Here is a 20,355-nt window from a genome sequence, read left to right as displayed (position 1 = left end):
AGAAAAAGATTCTTCATTTAATAAACAATCCTGGCAGACTGACTTTATTCATAGGGGGAAAAGGAGATTCATTACCTCACAATATATACAAAAAAAAGTATAAATAGGTTAAAGGTCTAAATACAAGAAACATGGCATTATACTGAATTCGAGGCATCAACCATAACACAAACATTATTTGATATGCCACTGAAAGTTTTTTAACTACTAGTTAAAAAAGGACCAATCTAAGAGAAATCAAGTAAAGGATACAAAGAGGTAACACAAAAGATGAAAGGGAAACAACTAATAAACATGTTGACAAGTCACAGTTTTTTACCCTTATCGTCAGCTATACACGAAATGCAATGATAGTGAGGATAAAGAGAAAAAGATAAAGGAGGTGCTGCTACAAACTTTTCATCCAGAAATCTAGTAGTTTCTACTAAAATCTAAAGCCGTGGATGTGCTCTGGCTTAGTAATTACAATTTGGGGAATCTGCAGTAGTTTGTAATGGCAAAAATAAAAACAAAATCAAGGTATTTGTTCTATCAAAAAATAGAATTAGATAAATTCACATTTTAGATTATACAATTAAACTGTGAATTAATATCTATATGTGCTGAACTGAAGGACATCCACATCAATCTATTGAATAGAAAAAAGCAAGCTAGAGTGTAATGTATATAATATGCCATCATTCTGGTAAAAAATTAGCAAACCTCTATCTCTGTGCAATTATTTCTAAAAATGGAAAGATGCAGGAGATCCAGTAAACTGGTAACAGCTCAAAGGCGGGAAACCAGATAGGCAGATCGATCTACAGACCCGCTCGCTGCCTAGTCAATCAGACCTGTTCTGGGAATAAATAAAATCAGATTCCCTTTTCTGCCTCTGAAGAAGGTTGGCCCACTCTACCACCCTTTCCAGGTCAAAACATCCAGATCTGAGACACTTGTCTGCTCTTATTTAGCTGTTGTATGTTTTCTAAGTCTTTGGCTAGAGTTGTGTTTGTTATATACAAACTAAGAAAACTGAACTATATAATTCATTTCAATATTCTACTTTTTTTCGTACAACTGCAAGTATAACCTTTTAATTGTTTACATGATTTATTCTCCAGTAAAACATATACTTTATCACAAAATAAACAGAAACACAATTCTGCTTTCCTTCTCTTTCTAAACACAAGTTCAAAGAAGGTACAAGGGAAATGTTATGAGAATAACAGAATTCATTCATTTCTATCTAAACTGAGAAAATTTCTCCAACAATTAAACTGTTTAGGGGCAGCTTTAGTTGTGAGGCAGGAAATCTAATATCCTCAATCCCATCCTCTGGGTTCAAAGTCAATCAGTAAGGTGGAGTTGAAAAGCACATTTACTTTCTAGTCCTTAAGACAAACGCATCGTATAGATGACTCACTTGCAATGCCCCTGGAAGCAAAGCACACACAACGACTTTAATTACGGACATGCCACAAATGAAGAAATGGTGGTAAGTTCAATATAGCTTAGATCATGCTTTTTCTACCCAGCAATACTGCCTGGAAGGAGGAGAAAACTGGTTCTTGAGGGAACAAAAAATACCTTAACAGTTATTACCATGTGGCCTCTGAAATCTTAGCCCTACTCAATTAAATCTTATCCCTTAGTATTTCATTCTTCTCATCAGGTAGAAATTCAATTTTAAATTAATTAATGGTAAATTCAATTTTTCTTCTGAATGAGATGATAATGAAAAAAGTTTTCAATATATTAATTTAGTTCATACCTAAAGAGTTACAAGTAGTATAAAAAAGATCTAATTTAATAAGTTCTTAACTAAACTCTAGACACACAGCATGGGCCCTGAGGCTATCTATCTGGCTTGGAATAGTTTAACTGTTGTTAGTATAAATTTAAACTGTTACTAGCTAACCACTGGTATAAACACTCAAACTATTAAATAATCAAATTCAAATGTTAAACTACCTCTAAATCGTTAAAAACGAATCTAACAATATATATTTTGAGTAACACTGCTAGTAGTGTGTGCATATCATGTTTAAATTTAGCAAATGTATTCAAGTACTTTTCCCCAAAATATTCAAAACACGTCCAAATTTTAAAACTTCCAAGTTTCTAAGATAATTCTAAACTTATTCAAACTCAAATTTCACCCTTTTTTACCTTTATGCTGGCAATGAAATATTTATACTTAGCTTACAAGGCCCCAAAGCTATGTTTTACTACCTCACACCCAGGAAAATCTAGTCAAGGGGGCCTCTGTTCCACTCAGCAATCTTCTCTGACTACAATCCCACTTCTCACTTGGGCCGCATTAGGAGGCAGTTATAAAACGTCTCACACATCTGCTATGATTCACTTTTATCCTCAAAAATTCAGTTCACACAAGTTTTCTGTACCCGGAAAAAGGTTATAAAAATTCAACGCGCCCTGGGTAGTGTAGCTCAGTGGAATGAGCGAGGGCCTGCGAGCTAAGGGGATCGTGGTTCAATTCCCAGTCAGGGCACATGCCTGGGTTTCAGGCCAGTTCCCAGCAGGGGACACACAAGAGGCAACCATACATTGATTTCTCTCCTTCTCTCCTTCCCTTCCCCTCTATAGATAAATAAATAAAATCTTTTTAAAAAAATTCAACACTTCTTGCTTCATAGAGAACATGAAATGATCAGTATGCTAAGCATATTAATACTACTTTTTTCCCAGTTGCCATAGCTTCCTTCTAGAAAGAACAAAACAAAATACTGTGGTATAATCTCAAAAATTCACAGATAATTTAAATCAACAGTCAACATTTAACAAGTTATATAAATCCAAATATTTCTTTATGAAAGACAAATGAGGCAAGAATAAGATCAATGATCCTTTGCTGTGTGGTAGAACTAAATTCTTAAAAGAAAAAGTGATTTCATTTTAAATGTTTCTTATCTTTTAAGAGGATTATCTTCTGTGAACATTATAAAAGATTTGCACCACCTGGTGGAAAAGCAAAGATTCAAACACAGTTAAACCTCTTTACTACAGAGCATTTTCACAGGTCCTCTTGGACCAAAAACCCTTTGAGGATGCTGAGGAAGGGCCTGGGCCCCTCCTCTCCAGAAGCAGGCTCGTGAACGCACACTCAACAGCAGGTGCACACTCAAGCAAGAAAAGAGTGAGTACTTCAAGCAACTCCTAGAACCAGCAATAGAAAACAGTCATCTTTCCTTTTGTTTGTACTTCCTCTTGGCTGCCCAGAATCTGAATCCTTACTCCACAGCTGGAACACCCACCACTGGGTGAGTACTGGTGGACAGCCAGGCCCTCCTTCCTCTCCCTGGGGCCACAAAGCCAGATGCTGGCCCTCCCTGACATCTGGCCACAGGGTGTGGTCAGGCAAACACTGCGCACTCATGCACACTCATGCACACTGTACTGCAGCAGGGCATTTGAAGGGTTGGTGCTCCCACCATACGCTGCCTGAGAGCCAGGAGTGTTCCCTACCATGACCTCCTGCGGGTTCTGGCTGCACACACAGCTCCCTACCTGTCTCAAAAACAGATGTACACCTGTGTTGGCCATAATGTGAGCCATCCGGTATCCTTCCAATGAATTACTTCTCTGAGTTACAGTATAATTCTGTTCTCTGCAATCACGAATTTCCACTTTATGAGCCTCCCATCCTCAATCAACCAATCCTGCGGCCTTCTTAGCAACCTCGAGCCAATGGATCAAATGAGATTTAAAGAGATACTGAAGTGAAGATAAGAGGCAGGCAAATTCAAGAACATTGTTATTAGAATTGAAGCAGGATTCCTACAAGCCAACCCAAAGAGGCTCGTTTCCCGGGGTGGCTTCCATATGGCTCTAGCTGGTGTTTGAGGCAACGGGTATAGTTTCTAACAAAGGTGACCGGCAAACATTTCATGAAAGAAAAGTGGTAGGAACAACTAGATGTCATAGAAACAAAGGACAATGCCTGTCGATAGATGCGTGTCTCTAACCAACAAAATAGAGGTCTGGGCCTCCTTCCCTGTGGCAGTGGCCACATGAAGACAAGTACCTCAGTGTTCCCTCAGCACACCTGACTGAGCATTGCAATTTGAAAAAGAAAACCTTAATTTTCTTTTTGCTTTTTCTTAATCCTTCCCCAAGGGTATCTGCATTGCTCTGAAGGTGGGGAAGAGGGAGAGACAGACGTATCGATGAAAGAGACAAACATCAATCGGTTGCCTCCCATACACACCCCAACCTGGGATCAAACACACAACTGAGACAATGAGGTACAACCCCGGACGAGGAATCAAATCTACGACCTGTTGGTACACGGGCGACACTTCAACCAACTGGGCCACCTGGCCAGGGCACAACCCTGAGATTATTTTTAAAATAATCTCAGAATTTTTTAATTGAAATAGAAATAACCAAGTCTAGATCCTTTTACTCAGATAAAAACATGAGAAAGAGCAAAAAATGATAAATAATTTGCCCAAGGACACACAGCTGGTTTCTGGTGAGAGTTATGACCCAAGGGTAACAACATTTATTCTATATGCCAATTACCCTGCTAAGTACATTAAACATAGCAACTGTTTTAATCCTTTTGCAAACCAGTGATGGATGTATCGCACTCATTTTATAAGACAGACAACGAAGCTCAGAAGTTAAATCCCTCATCCATAAGTAGAGTAAACTTCAAAACTCTGTCCATTTCTAAAGTTCATCCTGGGCTGTTCCTTTCCTGGCTTTGTGGTTTGGGGGATGGGGCTCTTAACTTGTTGTATATGCTACACATGCCTCTGCAATCTAGTATAACCTACGGACCTCTTCAAAGAGTGCTTTTAAATGTCTAAAACACATAGGATAAAAAAACGAATTACACCAACATACAGTTCTCAAACATTAAAAATACTTTGGAGAAATTGTGGTATCTGTGCTTCTTTATGAAAGCATTAAACAGCATCTAATATAGCATGTATGACCTACTGCTATTTGCCTTAAATCATCGATAGATAGAAACATTAAACCATAATGACTCTGCATGCATTAATGTCCTAAGAGATATTCCATGCTCCTTAATTGTTCCTGTACAGAATGCTTTAAACCAAAGCAGTAAATGGTAGAATTTATCATTTACATTTTATAATGTTGAAGAATTAAAAGAAAACATAACACTCACTACTACAACCTATTACATACACAGAATACTTTCCATTAATACCCAATAAAATTTGTTTTCCAACCACATAAAACTATATTATCTAAACATACAGGGTGGGGTAAAAGTAGGTTTATAGTTGTTTGTATGGAAAATAATACAATAACTAACAAATAATAATATAAGTATAAACTCTGTGTTTCACATACTCACTACTATAAACCTATTTTCATCCTACCCTGCATGTTTATATTCAGCCACAACCTACAGCTCAACAATAAAATGCAGAAAGGACTATAGTTTCATGTGTCAGGAGTCAGAAAATTTAATTTCTGCCAATGATTCACATACAGTCTCAAGAATATCATCACTAATTAATATATGAATGACCACAATAGCATATACACAAAGAAATTTACACAGACAAGTATGTTTTGATTCTGTGCACTTCATACTTGTTGAACACCCAGAAATGTTCAACAACTATGAGAATGGAGCACAACTAACCAGACAAATAGTATTTAGATTACTCTGGAAGAAGAAAAGCTGAGTGAGATGAAAATGAGGCAGTCTTTTTCCATCCTTCCAATGACACGCACACCCACCGAACCCACTGTGTGCCCTACACCACTCCTCACTGTTCAATTAGCCCTGGAAAAGAGAAGGTGCTTGAAAACAACACACATCCCCCCACAACTCACACATCACGCCTTTATGCACGCTGGCGACCCTGCTCAGATGATCTTCCCAGATGATCCAGCCAACTCCTCATCATTCTCCAGGATCCGGCTCACACACCCCCTTCTCTGGAGAGCCACTCTTCTAACATGGTGTTAGCCACTGAAGTGTCCAATGGCACCATCACACAGAGCCACCTAAGAAGCTCTGCACCCCAGGCTCCGAGCAGCGTCCAGAACACAGACTGACGAGTTAAACTAAAGAGTCACTTAACAACACTCAGTCAATGTCTGAAATAAAATTCCCATATCGCTGCCCCCCTAACAAAAGCATTTCTACAAAGACCATATAAGAGTATATTGTACACTACTCCGTATTTACATTCAGCAATCATTTTTCATGTTTCTACAGGATCTCAAAAACTACCATTTTAAAAGTTTGTTGGTACAGAGGATCAATTTACTATTCTAATTTAAAGAGCATTCAAGTCACTTCCACTATTTTACTATTAAAGATAACACTAAAATATCTCTGAGAAAATATTATTTTGCTTCTGATAATTTCTTTGGGATAAGCTTCAAGAAATAAAATAAAGAGGTTTATTTAAATGGTTTAATACTCAGGTGTAAAGCTCCACCACGTCATCAACAACAAATGACTACGTCTGTTCCACACAACCTCAGGAGAACTGGGTATTAAATAAGTCTCAAATGCATTTGGTAAATAAAAATTATCTCCACACTGTTCCCATTTTATTACTGACAGCAGTATTTCAACATATTATTTGATCATTTAGAATTTCTTTTATTTCTTCTTACATATTACAATAAGCTACTTTTTAAAAAAGATTTTGTTCATTTATCTTTAGAGGAGAATGGAAGGAGAGAGGGAGAGAAATATCAATGTATGGTTGCCTCTCGTGTGTCCCCCACTGGAAACTGGCCTGCAACCCAGGCATGTGCCCTGACTGGGAATTGAACTGCGATCCCTTAGCTCGCAGACCCGCGCTCAATCCACTGAGCTACACCAGCCGGGGCAGAATAAGCTACTTTTTAAATATTAACTTTGTCTATCAGCTCTGAGACACCTTTTTACATCTGCATTCTAATTCTCTAAACCTGAGAGTATAATCTCTCCAGGGGTCTGAATGTTCTTGTATATTTTCTACTTTTTTCCTATATTTTGATTTTTCTATATACCTACTACTCTTTAAAATTTAGTTTGATTTGTAGGGTAAAATTTCAGTGCTTTACCCCCCAAACACCTGCTCAGTTAATCCCAACATTATTTTCAATTCTTTTTTTTTTTTTTTTTTTTTGAGAGAGAGAGGGGAACAGAAGGGAAAAAAGACAGAGAGAAAGAAACCTGGACGTGACAGAGGAACACCGATCAGATGCCTTTTGTATGTGCCTTGACCAGGAACCAAACCGCAACCTAGGCATGTGCCCTGGCTAGGAATCGAACTCTCAACCTTCTATTTCATGGAACAGCATCCAAGCAACTGAGCTACATCAGCCAGGACCCAACACTGTTTTTAAATGTTCCTTCCCTATCTATGTGTGTATGTTTTAAGTATGTATAAGAATAATTACAAAATTATAAATGTTAAAAAATAAGATTCACATTAGAAATAGATTCTGGAAACAACCGACTCTGCTGATATTCAAACAAGACCATAAAACAAAGTCTACATGAAAAGTAAAATCAACTATATGCAATTTTTCACTACAATTAGACTTATTTAGATTTACCTGTCAGTGGGTCCTGACACTCCACCTCTCTGAACTGTTATTATTATTTCATTAAACAAGAATAGAAAAGCATGATAATTTTTCCTAAAACAATGATGTATATAAATTTGAAAAGGATAATGAATTATTTAAATGCTATCTTGTCTTCACCTTCAGTGAGTCCTACTGGCAGCATTCTATACAACAAATGTGAAGAGTATTGGAAAAATCTAGCTATTCAACGGTATACACTCCAACTTTATCCTTCAAATAACGTGGAAATGTGAAGAACGGCTTTCACTGTCATGGTCCAACACACAGGCCAGCCTGTGCCAAGACCACAGAACCGAATGTACTCACACACAGACGAACGCTGGCGCGCAGGCTTCCACATCTCACACAGCTAAAAATAATAACACCAACATCCATGAGGTGTCAGTAGTTCTTCACACATTTGGTAGCAAGGTCTTGGTTCACACAAACGGTATTTTTCCCAAATCTAGTATATCCAGCCCCTGAGCTAACTAATGAGTTTTTTCAGGATATTTTTGCTGAAATCCTGCACTTACAGGGCTTTTCCAGTGACAGGTCAGGTCAGATGCCACATGGAGCCCGGCTCAATCCTCAAGCAGAGAAATCACACAAAATGTCCAAACTACTCTCCTTAGCCAAGTCTCTCACCACTGAATTCATCTCTTTCAGGCTCCCATAATGAAAGGAAATCAGAAATTGTGCGTGCGTGCGTGTGTGTGTGTGTGTAGGTTTTAGGCACTAAAATGGGGACTCGGAAAAAGCAGACAGAATGCCTGGGGGTTGGGGTAGCTTCCCCGTGAACCAGAAAGCACTACTGCCCCGTCTCCCCGGCAGCTCCAGCCGCCCCATGGCACTTCTGCCTGTGCACGTGTCGTTGTCAGGAGCCTGTCTCACCTCTCCTAGTGAACAGCAGGGCCTTGGGGGCTGGCGTTTCTGCCAGAGTCCCTCTGGCATCCTCCACAGAAGTCAAACCAGGCCTTGCATGGTTTTCCTGAGCATACAAGAAAAAATACCCAATCTACCCCAAACAAAAAGTCTAAACCCTGACTTTATTTAATAAAACTCTTCTTAAAAATGTATCATAGGTACCACTGCCAAAAATATGGTTTTGAAAGCCTAAGGAGGGGGGGAAGTAATCCTTTTTATAAACCTGCCATAGACCCATCTCAAGAGACACACTTGTATCTCTTGTTTTCATAGAAATAACATTCATATTATAACCCCACACCTCATTATTGCAACAAATACAGGTGCTAAAAGGCCATTTAATGTTTATAAAATCCATTGTTTCGCCATGGAACAGTGGCTGTACCATGTCTGTCAGGGTACGTATGAGCTGTTAGATCAGACACCGTCCCAGACAGCACAGGGCCGCGACTCCAAGTGCCAGGTGAGGACAAAACGCCTGCGCAGCCTCGTCGCCCACGCAACCCGCGGCTTCCTGACCGCCCCTCACAGCGCAGGGACTCTGCACCCTGGTCTCCCCGCACGCCTACATTCTGCAATGTCCATCCTGTGACATTTACAGCTATCAAGTACTTTATTTTCAAGAATTACTCTTCATAAACACAGTATCTACAACAAACACATTCTTGAGAAAACATTAAAGGCTTCCCGAAAGCAGAGGCAGTGTCTAGAAATTTAACTTTTAAAAATTAAATAAAAAGCGTTATAAAATATTCTGGCATAAGGTACCTGCTAAAGGTAAAATGGTAAGAGCGATTGTTAACTTCTCAGTTCTAAAACTCACATAAAAGTATGGTTATCAAGAGGATCTGGATGTGCCACAGTCCAATCCTATCCTCTCTAAAACCAAAAATGGCATTAAAACCTGAAGTGGAACCAAAGTTAACGGTTCCTCCACATTAACTTAAACATCAGGAGACAGCCCTGGCCACATGGCTCAGCTGGAGCACTGTTCCGTGCACTGGACTGTCAGTCTGGGCACATATCTGGGTTGTGGGTTCAATCCCTGGTTGGGGCACGTACAGGAGGACATCAATCCACGTTTCTCTCTCACATCGATGTTTCCCTCCCTCCTCCCCTGTCCCTTCTGTCTCTCTCTAAAAAAAAATACCAATGGAAACATCCTTAGATGAGGCCAATCAATAAATATCATGAGACAGAGCTTCTGAAAGGTTGAAAAGAGTGAGCTCTGGTCCAGCAAGATCAAAAAAATGTGCTATAAAAGTCTTTATCTCTTTTGCAAGCAACACTGTGGCAGATGATCAAAACTATCTGACACAATTTGAGCTTGCTGTAGCCACAAAATCTAACCTACTCCAGTGCTCTCTCCTCAGAGACAAGCCTTTATACAGATTTAAACAGTGTTTTTTTAAGTATCTATCTCCACTAGAGACCTTGTTTTGACCCTTCCCAATTATGAGGTGAATTGTCCATACAATGAGCTACCTTCTTTCACTTCACAGGCCTTCCCATAAGACAGTCTTAGACACAGTAAATTCTTACTTAAAGTTTTCAATGGGTTCAAATAAACAACAAAACCAATGTTACCATAGGCTAATTGATATAAACAGGAATTAAGTCCCTACAGCATCTTATCAATGTTGTAACAAAATGACTTTATTCTAGAACCTGCTGTAAATATGAGCTCATTCACCATAAAATGGCCATAAAAAGTTTCATTGTCACTTATAAGCACATAAAATTTAGACTTTAGAAAAGAAATCACTAGGAAATATTGGGATCATTTATCTAGAAAGAACATTGAACCAAATGGTACTGACAAAAACACAGTATATGTGTCAATTACTATAAAAAATAACAATATTATTCTATTAAAGCAAGAGAAAACTTAAAAGTAGAGCTAGGTAAATAAAGAAGTAGAGAATCTGATAAAGAAAAAATTACCAAATTATATTCCCAACCACAACCTGTTAAGTGGGTACTCTAGCATTCACTGAATGCCTGCTACATGCCAGATATTGTAACTATGTTGTATTTACTCTTCACAGGAAGTCATCAAGTAGATATCATCCACAATTTAAGGTGAGGAAAACAAGACTCACAGGATTAAATAACCTTCTGAAAATGAAAGCTCTGGGCAGTTGGAGAATCAAGAGTCAATCACAATTCCACAACACCAAACTCCAAAGCCCTCCTTTCCACACCCCCACTACCACCCAACTATACTATACTCTCGGTGATAGAAGCTTACATGTAAAAGTTATCGGTGGACTAACAGTTGTATGAGTAGTATGGATTTAAAATATCAATAATGGCTGCAGTATATCCTAAAAAAGCACAATCATGTATTTCACTTTGTATCTTTTAAACAGTAACTAACCAGATTTTCAGCCAAAATAATGGGTTTCTATGAGCAGTTCTAAGTAAGAAGCTTGTCGAAATATATGGTGCGACTTGATGTTCTCAGGGCTCAAGACAGTACCTGCCACCCAAGGATGCCCAGAACACCTTTGGAGAAAATGTAGCAATGACAACAAGAAGAGGTTGACAAATCTCCCTAAAACACAACTTAAAAAGCTAGACAAAAAAAAAAACAGCAATTCAGCACTCTGGAAATCAACCAAAGCCATATACAAACTGAGATGTGTTTCTCCATGAAAAGCACTGAACTTCAAGATCAGCACAACACAAACCTAAGGCATTTCTGCTTGAGACTGTTTCCAACCCCTTGACACCAACTCCATCAGAGCAATAGTTCAACTGAGACAGGTGAGCTAAGAAAGCCAATGGCTTCAGGGCCACTGCCTGGCCAGGCTCACTAGAAATGGAGCCTGTCGCTTAACATGGCAATTCCATCAGCAAGAAAACACCAAGGGTTCAGGCTCTGCTAACCTGACCTGAAGTCTTGTTAGGGTCAAGCAAGAAACCAGGTAACTAGCCAAGTTTTAACAGGGAGTTCTTATATGTGGGAGGTGAGGCAACCACAGTGCCCCTGATAAACTTTCTACAGACATCCCAGGTTGGCCAGAGATTGTGCACATGCATCACAGACACCAGAGTGGGATCATACCAGCTACACATGCCTTGCTAACAAAAATCACACCTCACACACACACAAAGATGCAAGGGTGTCCAGCTGAAGGTCAAAGCCACAGCAGACATGAACAATGCCTGAAATTTGAAGGTGACCCCCAGACCCACACAGCTGTATCAGCAGAAAGTGGAAGATTAAGTGATTTTTGAGGTCAACCTCTGATTAACTTTGCTGGAACACAAAACTATGCTTCCTCAAGGGTAACCCCTAAGAAGCAAAGCTTAAAAGCAGAAAGAAAACATACAAACAAATACCTAATTTTATTACAGATATCAGCAGCCATGCAATATGGGAGAGACAGCCTTCACGGGTTTATTCCAGGCAAATTGTTAAACAAAATAAAAACAAAAATAACAACTCAGAAGCAACAAGAATAAGAATCCAGAATTATTTTAATGTAAAATATCAACAAAAACTTGGGAGTCATGAACAGAAACAAGAAAATGTGACCCAAAATAAGGGGACAAGGCAGTCAACAGAAACTGTCTGGAGTGTCTGCAAATGTTAGATTTAACAGGTTAAGACTTCAAAGTAGCTATCATGTGAATATGTAAATTTAAAGAACTGAAAGAAACCACGTTTAAAGCATTAAAAGAAAGTATGACAATGATAACTCAACACATAAAGCATCTCGATAAAGAGATACAAATTATAAAAAAAGAGAACCAAATGGAAATTCTGGAGTTGAGAAGTACAAGAAAGCAAACTTAAAATTACTAGAGGGATTCAACAGCAAATGTGAGCTAGCACAAGAAAGAAATCAGTATAGTTGATGACAGCTCAACAGAATTTAAGCAATCTCAGGAACAGAGGGGAGAAAAAGATCCACGAAAAATGAACAGAGCCTCAGAGAGCTGTGAAACAACCTCAAGCACAGCAACGTATTCGTAATGGGAGAAAAGAATGAAGTGGCAAAAACGTTTCCAAAATAAGGGCCTACAATTTCCCAAACTTGACAAAAAGCAAAACGACTAATCTCCATATCTGGGAAGTTCGACAAAACCCAAAAAAGGTAATACAAAAAATTCACCCCCAAATACATAGTATTCAAACTGCTCAAAGACAAACAGCCAACAGATGTATGAAAAAGATGGTTGACTTCACTAGCTAACAGGGAAATGCATTATCAAAGCTACAATGAGATCCCGCCTCCTACCTGTGAGATAGGCTACTACCAACAAGACAGGTAGTAAGTGCTGGAGAGGTGACAGAGTGTAACCAGTACAGCCACTATGAAAAACAGTATGGCAGTTCCTCAAAAGATTAAGAATAAAGTTACCATATGACTCAGTAATCCCTCTTCTAGGTATCTACTGGATAGTTTAAAAACATTCATTCACAAAAAATAATGCACCCCTATGTTCAACGCAATGTTATTCACGGTGGCCAAGACATGGAGACAACCAGAGAGTCCTTCAGTGAAGGACTGGATACAGAAGATGTGGTACCCATGGACCACGGAATAGTCCTCAGCCATAAGAAAAGAAGAAATGCTGCCATTTGTGACAGCACGGATGGGCCTTGAGAATATTATGCTAAGTGAAGTCAGTCAAAATAGCTAAAAATCATGATTTCGCTCACAGGTGGAAAATAAAACTGAAACTCACAGCCACATGAAGACGGCAGGGAGACAGTAACAGATCAAGGGGGACGAATGGATGGTGATGAATGATGACTTGCCTTTAGGTGATGGGCTCACAACACAATATGCAGAACATGCGTCAGAGAAATGTACACTTGAAACCTATAGGATCTTATTAACCGATGTCACCCCAATATGTGTAATAAAAATCCATTTTTTTAATTTAAAATGAAAATAACAAAATGGCAGACACAGATCCAACAATAACAATAATTACATTAATGTGAAAGGAATAAACACCCTACTGAAAAGACAAACTGTCAGACTGGATAAAAGACCTATTTCAACAACATGCTGTCCATAGGAGGCAAACCGTAGCTTTCAAGTAGAAGGGTCGGGAAAGATACGCCATGCAAACAGCAACCCTGAGACAGCTGGAATCTCATATCAGGCAAAATGGACGTGAACAACCAGTCTGACCTAATGACATTTAGGAACTCTCCAGTTCACTGCAGCCTTGGACATGGTGATCTACAACATTATTCATAATAACCCAAACACAAAAACCATCCAGATATCCATCAATTGGTGAATAGATAAACCAGATGTGATACAGTCATACAAGAGAATATTACTTAGCAATAAAAGATAACAAAAATCCTGATACATGCTACAGTAGAGATGAATCTCAAACACTATGCTAACTGAATGAAAGCAGCAGACATAAAAGACTACAGATCCCATTACATCAAGTGTCCAAAAGAGGCAAATGTAAAGAGCCAGCAAGCAGACCAGCAGTTGCCTCGGGCCAGCGGTGAGAGCTAATGATTGACCACTAACAAGCTCAGGAAAACTCTGGGGATAATGGGCATATTCTGAAACTGGACTGTGTTAAAGAATGCACAACACTGTAACTTTAACAAGTATCATTGAACTGTCCACTTGTAATGGATGAATTTTACTGCATGTAAATTATACCTTTAACAAAGCTGTAAGAAAAAAAGTATTATGCAGTGGTTTGACTGAGATAATAAACTACTGTCTGAAGACTTAAAAAAGCATTCCACTCCTTCAGGAAAGAGCTTAGCATCAAATACAAACTTAATGCAAACTCTATGTCATCTAAGATGCTCGTATGAATGCTGCAAGCATATTAATACATCATTTACACGGCATTCATTCATCAAAAAAATAACATTTCAACATAGAGAAGGTCAAGTAATACACTTAACCCTTTTCCCATGCAGTCACACACACACACACACACACACACACCTTTAAATATGTTAACTACGGACGATTACCGTACTTCTATGTTCACTCATCAAATGTTAGCACAGCTGCCTGGACTTCCATGTGTAAGCCATTATGATTTTTATGTCTTCAACTATAAATTTCCTAGAAGACAGGGGCAGAGCTGTTAACTCCACGTGTCCAACGCATCACAGTAGGGCGCACGGAGGTCCAAACAGAGGCGTCTGAGAGATGCAGCCGAAGTGGCCCTTCGTTTTCACCTCACCTCATGACCACTACAGGCTCTTCCTTTCACTGACAAATGACAGATGTTAACGGTTACAGATTTTCATGCCACTTTTGAGCCATGCTAACCCTGGCACATATGAAAATAAGGAGACTAATGTTTCGCTGTGTCTGTAGAGAACTAACATTACTCTCAAAAGTATTTGTCGAAATACTCAGTTACCATAAACTCAATCAAGCCTATTCTTAACATCGGAGTATTTAAACTTAAGGAAAAACAAAGTAAAACAAAACTAGGACATGAAAATATCACTTCTTCCTCCTTTCATCACACTACCCCAAAACCACAAGCAATAAAGAATTACTTGGAGATTAAACAAAGTATTGTGGGGAGTACTGAGAATTCAGACATACCAGAGATTTAATCACATTCTCATACACCTAAGTACAAACGATAATGCCGAATGTGTTAATGGCAGTTATCACTCAGGGGACCTACCCCCTTCTTGGGCCCGTTCTCAGCAGCCCACTCACAGTAGCAGGGCTGCCTCTCAGGGAGCATTTTCCGGAAGGCACTCCTCTCAAAGACAGCTCCATTTTTCTGCAGAACAATCCTTCACAAGATGTTTTGTGTACAGCACTGTCAATCATTGCTTATACTATTTTTCTCCCACTGGAGTTCAATGTAGAGGTGACTAAAGGAGACAACACAATTAGAAAAAGGACAGTATTCTATCTTAAACAGCAAGCTGCCTGACAACGTAGGCCTTCGGGTGGGGACCCACAACCCTGGAATCAGAACATCAAGAACAAGTGCATTTTTCTGGAGAAACCAACTCATCCTCTAAGTCTCTCGCTTCACCTGAGAACCACAAGCAAAGAGTGGGCTTCCCAAACAAATGTGAATTCCCTTGTCATGCATGGTGGGCAGGAGACCCCCGAATACAAAAGCAGTAGCTCTAGGTTCCCTTATAATTCATTCCTACAGTATTCTATTCTCTACAGAAAAGATGTAACGCTCTTCCTTATTCACAAACATAGAGGCGTTTCTAAATAAATATCCCAGTTCGTTTTCCTCCATGCCTAGACAGAGGCCAGCAAACTTTCAGTAAAGAGTGAGAAAGTTAGTATTCTAGGCTTTGCGAGCCACTGGCGCCTACTCAGCTCCGCCTTTACAGCACGTGGCATAGAAGCAGGCAGAGACAACGTGTAAATGATGGGCATGGCTGCATTCCAATACATTGGTTTTTACAAAGATGAGGAAGACTGGATTCAACCAGTACACTGTAGTTTCCTGACCTTGCCCAGAATAATAGCTATGAAAGTTGAAAAGGAAATCACAGATCAACATAACCCTGCCCCAACCCCTGGCCACTCCCACGCCTTGTTCTCAACAAGAAACTTAATTCCAGTTATGTGCTCAAGGTTATATGGTCCTACTGCGCTGCTTTATTCATATGCATAGATGATTTTCTGAACTTAAAAAAAAAAGAGAACAGAGACTGCCTCATTCTTTCAACCTACCATCATATTTCTTAGATGTCAACAAAACATACCAACTCAACATAGAGGTATTACTGTTTTTTTATTATACTTACCTTTGGGGATTGGTTTTAGGTTCACAGCACAACTGAGAGGAATGTACAGAGATTTCTCACACCTCTCCTCCCCCCACATATGAATGGCCTCCCGCACTATCAACATCTCCCACCAGAGTGGTACCCTGGTAACAAGTGATGAACATACATCGAAATGTTATTATCACCCAAAGTCCACAGTTTCCAGTATGGTTCACTCCTGGTTATGTACGTTCTATGGGTTTGGACAAATGGATGATGGCACCTACCCCCCACTAGAGTATCAGAGTAGTTCCACTGCTCTGAAAGTCCTCCCTGAGAAGGTTGGTTTTTAATTTCAAATTATTATAACATAGTCCCTAGCCCCTACCATATCTTCTGGATATACTCAGCTCAGTATAAAAGAATTCGACTTGGTAATTTAATAACTGTCATAAATAAAACATCTACATATAAAACATTAAGTTTTCTTTCCTCTTCTTCCTCAGTCTCAAGGTCATTGAGAAATCCACTCTAATCAAGCAAAGCAGACCAATAACCACTTCTACATCATCCCCATCCCCCATTCTTTCTTCTGCCAAAGTCTCAGAACAACTTATCTTCTCTGCCAATCTATCCTTTCCTTAAAAATCCATCTCAAAACTGTGTCTCATACAGGTTTTCACTGAGAAAACATTAATAACTCTATGTACTTTCTGACTGCTTTTATACTACCCAGATTTGTTTTGCTCATTTTCCCTTTGAGAAATCCATACTGCATTAACTATATTAATATGAAAGTATGTATTTGTTGCTTAATATTGCACATGTATCTTTTTCATGAGTTTGGAGACATAAAAACTCTTAGGAGGCAGGTATGAGGTTTTATTTTTCAGTATATACACTAGCACGTTCATTGTTCACAGAATTAAAATGGGAGACATAAAATATCCTAACCCTGATCCCTTAAAAGTGGTACATTTGTCCTTTTTCTACATCTGAAATCTGCAAGAGTCCACATATATCTAAAATAGTACTTTTTCTATATTCTTCTGTACTTACTGTATGAGGAAAATTATAAAATATTTCCTTCTATATTTTATTTAGAACTTTAAAAAAATTTTATTGTTGTTCAAGTACAGCTGTCTCCATTTTCACCCCACCACAGCCCTGTACCCCACCCATCCTCGCTTTTATTTAGAATTTTAATGTTTTTATATCAGTTTTCCCAAAAATAGTTCTGAAATCCTTATGTTCAAAGTTTCAATGGTTATGCTGAGGTTCCCATTTAAATACTGCCATTTTCCACTTTATACAAAACTTCTCTACTTTAAACTACATAGTACTATGTAAACCGTGTAAGCAAACACGGTGGAACAACTAACTTTTCTCTTTTAAAAAGCTTGGAAATTCCGTCAATGGTCTGCAATCACAAATCCTAGAGTAATGCATACATACACATCTGAAATGGATTTCCAACAGTTAAGAACATGGCAGGGCCGGGGGGCAGAGGGGGGGGGTGGTAGTCCTTCAAATTCTGACCTCCTGAGTAATCTCAGGTTGTATGCGCTATGCTTGACAAGCTTTATTTTACAACTGGGATGGAAAGCATTTCCAGGCACTTAGGAATCAGAGTGGTTCTTTCTACTAGTGATGTCAACAAGTATAAGCCTGAGAGTTAAATGCAAAGATACTCGAGATGCCCAGCTGTGGAACTCCAGACAGACAGGAACCTCCTGGTCCCTCACGCCCATGTCTAAAAAAATCGGGTCAGTAACAGTTCCTACCTCACATGGTTTTTAGGATTAAATGAGCAAGCATGCAAAAACAAAAACACCTCACTTTGCATATTACCTACAACACACACCTGTGAACAGTTTAGCTCTTTTCATCACCATAAAAATAATGCAACACAACCTTCCTCTTGCAATCAGCCCACAAGAAACCATACTATGAAAAGCAGTATGATTAAAAATAAAATTTTAAAGACTACTCCATAAACACCATCTCAAACAAGATACAAATAAGTTGCCCAAAGTCGATTCACCTAAACATCTCTGGCTAACTTTCTCATCTGTAAAATGAACTCAATGACCTCTAAGGTCTGTCCTCCAAGCTTTAAAATCTGGTTGATTCTCCGGGAGAGGCACTACAATAAGAGAAAGCTCTCTGGTACACTGGTGTTGTTTAACTACCTGTGTATCAGTTCAGTTCATTTTTATTTAAAATATCAAACCCTGCTGCCATTTTATGTTTAATCTATGTTTGTTTGAATACTGTAACTATTGAGCATGTGTATGATGGTCTCATCTTTTTCAAGGGCCAATCTGAAAGAGCTGGAAGATAAGCACATATAAGCACACTTCAAAATGCAAAATAAGTATATTTCAGTAAATTCATACTCTAATCATATAGGCACCCAGGAGTATTTTATGTATGTAGACACATAAGTGCCATAAAAATCAAGCTTTCCAACAAGAAAGCAGTTTCACACTTAGTGACTGCTATTCTAATTACATTGTAGCCAACTACGTTGTTATTATTTTATCTTTTTAAAATATATCTGCATGGCTGCACAGCCTTAGAATATTTTCTAAAATAAAATTCATCATGGAAAATTTCTAAGAACCTTCTGAAAACTTTTCGTTTTAAAATTGAAGAAAAAGTCAACATTAATGCAATGCTGCACTATGTATAAGCTTAAACCTAATGGTCAAGACCTTCCTTCTGAATGACCAACTTGGATATTAAAAGAAAGGAGCCGATTTGATTAACAGTTTCTGTGCTATAGTGAATACAGAATAATGGCTAACAGTATTACAAACACCAAGTGCTTTATAAGAACATCTGAGCATCATCTGTAATCGGCAGATTATTGATATGCAAAAGAATACTGTTAAAATGTTTTAACAGATTAAATATGTGAATGAAAAAACTATGGCACTTACTTTATTCATAAAATGTTTTTACAAATAACATAAGAATCAACTTTAACCCTGTTCAAATTACATTATGTTCTAAATTCAGGGCTTAAAAATTACATGTATATGATGAGAGGTTTTATGCACATTATGCTTTTTTTCTACTCCACGATGAGATAAAATTATACCTCATCAGAACACGATGTTCTAAAATAAAATCAGTGCTCTAATTAATTGTATTATTACATTTTATATTTGCTATTAGAAAGAAAAAAGCATTCTTGACCAAGAAGTTTGGTTAATAAGCATTCAAAAAGTATCAAATAAGCTCTCGACATAAGCTGAAAAATAATTATGTGAAAAAAAACAAACCCAGGAGGTCTGCTATATTCAATTTTTTCTATTTTTACCCTAGTCAAACTGAATAATATCAGCTACTTACGTGATAGCTCCTAATAACTTCAAACTACTTTTTTACCTACGTCATCAAAACCATTTTTAAGTCATCACTTATTTCCTTTCTACCTACAGTTGTGTACAATTTTTTTAATAAGTCATAAGGTTCTTCTCTCTACACTTCTGATTTCTCAAACGTCAAGGCTGTGAGCTTAAAACTGCAGACCTAACATTCAAATGTAAAAAATAATGCATAAACAGCTGGAATTCTATCTGAAAATCATCAAAATTAAACCTTCTTTACTCACAAACGCAGTAAGAAAATCCCACATAACAAAAAAAAACAAAAAATTTCATTAATTACAGATAGTTTTATAAAATAATCACTGGAGTGGGCCCTACATTGATAGCAAGTAAAGATATTTTTATTAATCAGATTAATTTTGAAAACCCAGTTGGGTTTCTCTGGTCTTCACAGAGGAGGGCAGTTGGGAATTGACAGAAGGTACCATCTCAGAACCTAAAGAACAACATTCCTCTCAGTGGGGAGGAGGAAGGGGGAGAATGGGGGAAAAGGTACAGGAAATAAGAAACACAACTGGTAGGTACAAAATAGGGGGAGGTTAAGAATAGTATAGGAAATGGAGAAGCCAAAGAACTTATACGTATGACCCATGGACATGAACTAAGTGGGGGGAGGGATGCTGGAGGCAATGGAGGTACAGGACAGAGGGGATAAACAGGAGGAAAAAATAGGACAACTGAAACAGCACAGTCAATAAAATATACTTAGGAAAAAAAGAACAGTGATGACTAGAGCACTTCGTTTCAACACCA

The 20,355-nt window shown here is 38.4% G+C and overlaps 1 protein-coding gene and 1 non-coding gene across 5 annotated transcripts in view; one reads left to right on the top strand and one right to left on the bottom strand.

The window, feature by feature from the left end:
* The window catches only part of HIVEP1 (HIVEP zinc finger 1), a 147,359-nt gene that overhangs the window by 111,708 nt on the left and 15,296 nt on the right, over nucleotides 1–20,355 (bottom strand). The window lies entirely within an intron of this gene.
* Nucleotides 9,771–9,892, top strand: LOC119054880 (small nucleolar RNA SNORA28). The gene has a single exon (XR_005083591.2). It is a non-coding gene; the product is annotated as a small nucleolar RNA SNORA28 (small nucleolar RNA).

Source organism: Artibeus jamaicensis, unplaced genomic scaffold, assembly GCF_021234435.1.
Source record: "Artibeus jamaicensis isolate MK-2021 breed Jamaican fruit bat unplaced genomic scaffold, CSHL_Jam_final contig_482, whole genome shotgun sequence".
Classification (NCBI taxonomy): Eukaryota; Metazoa; Chordata; class Mammalia; order Chiroptera; family Phyllostomidae; genus Artibeus; species Artibeus jamaicensis.
This window is presented reverse-complemented; position numbering and strand designations above follow the sequence as displayed.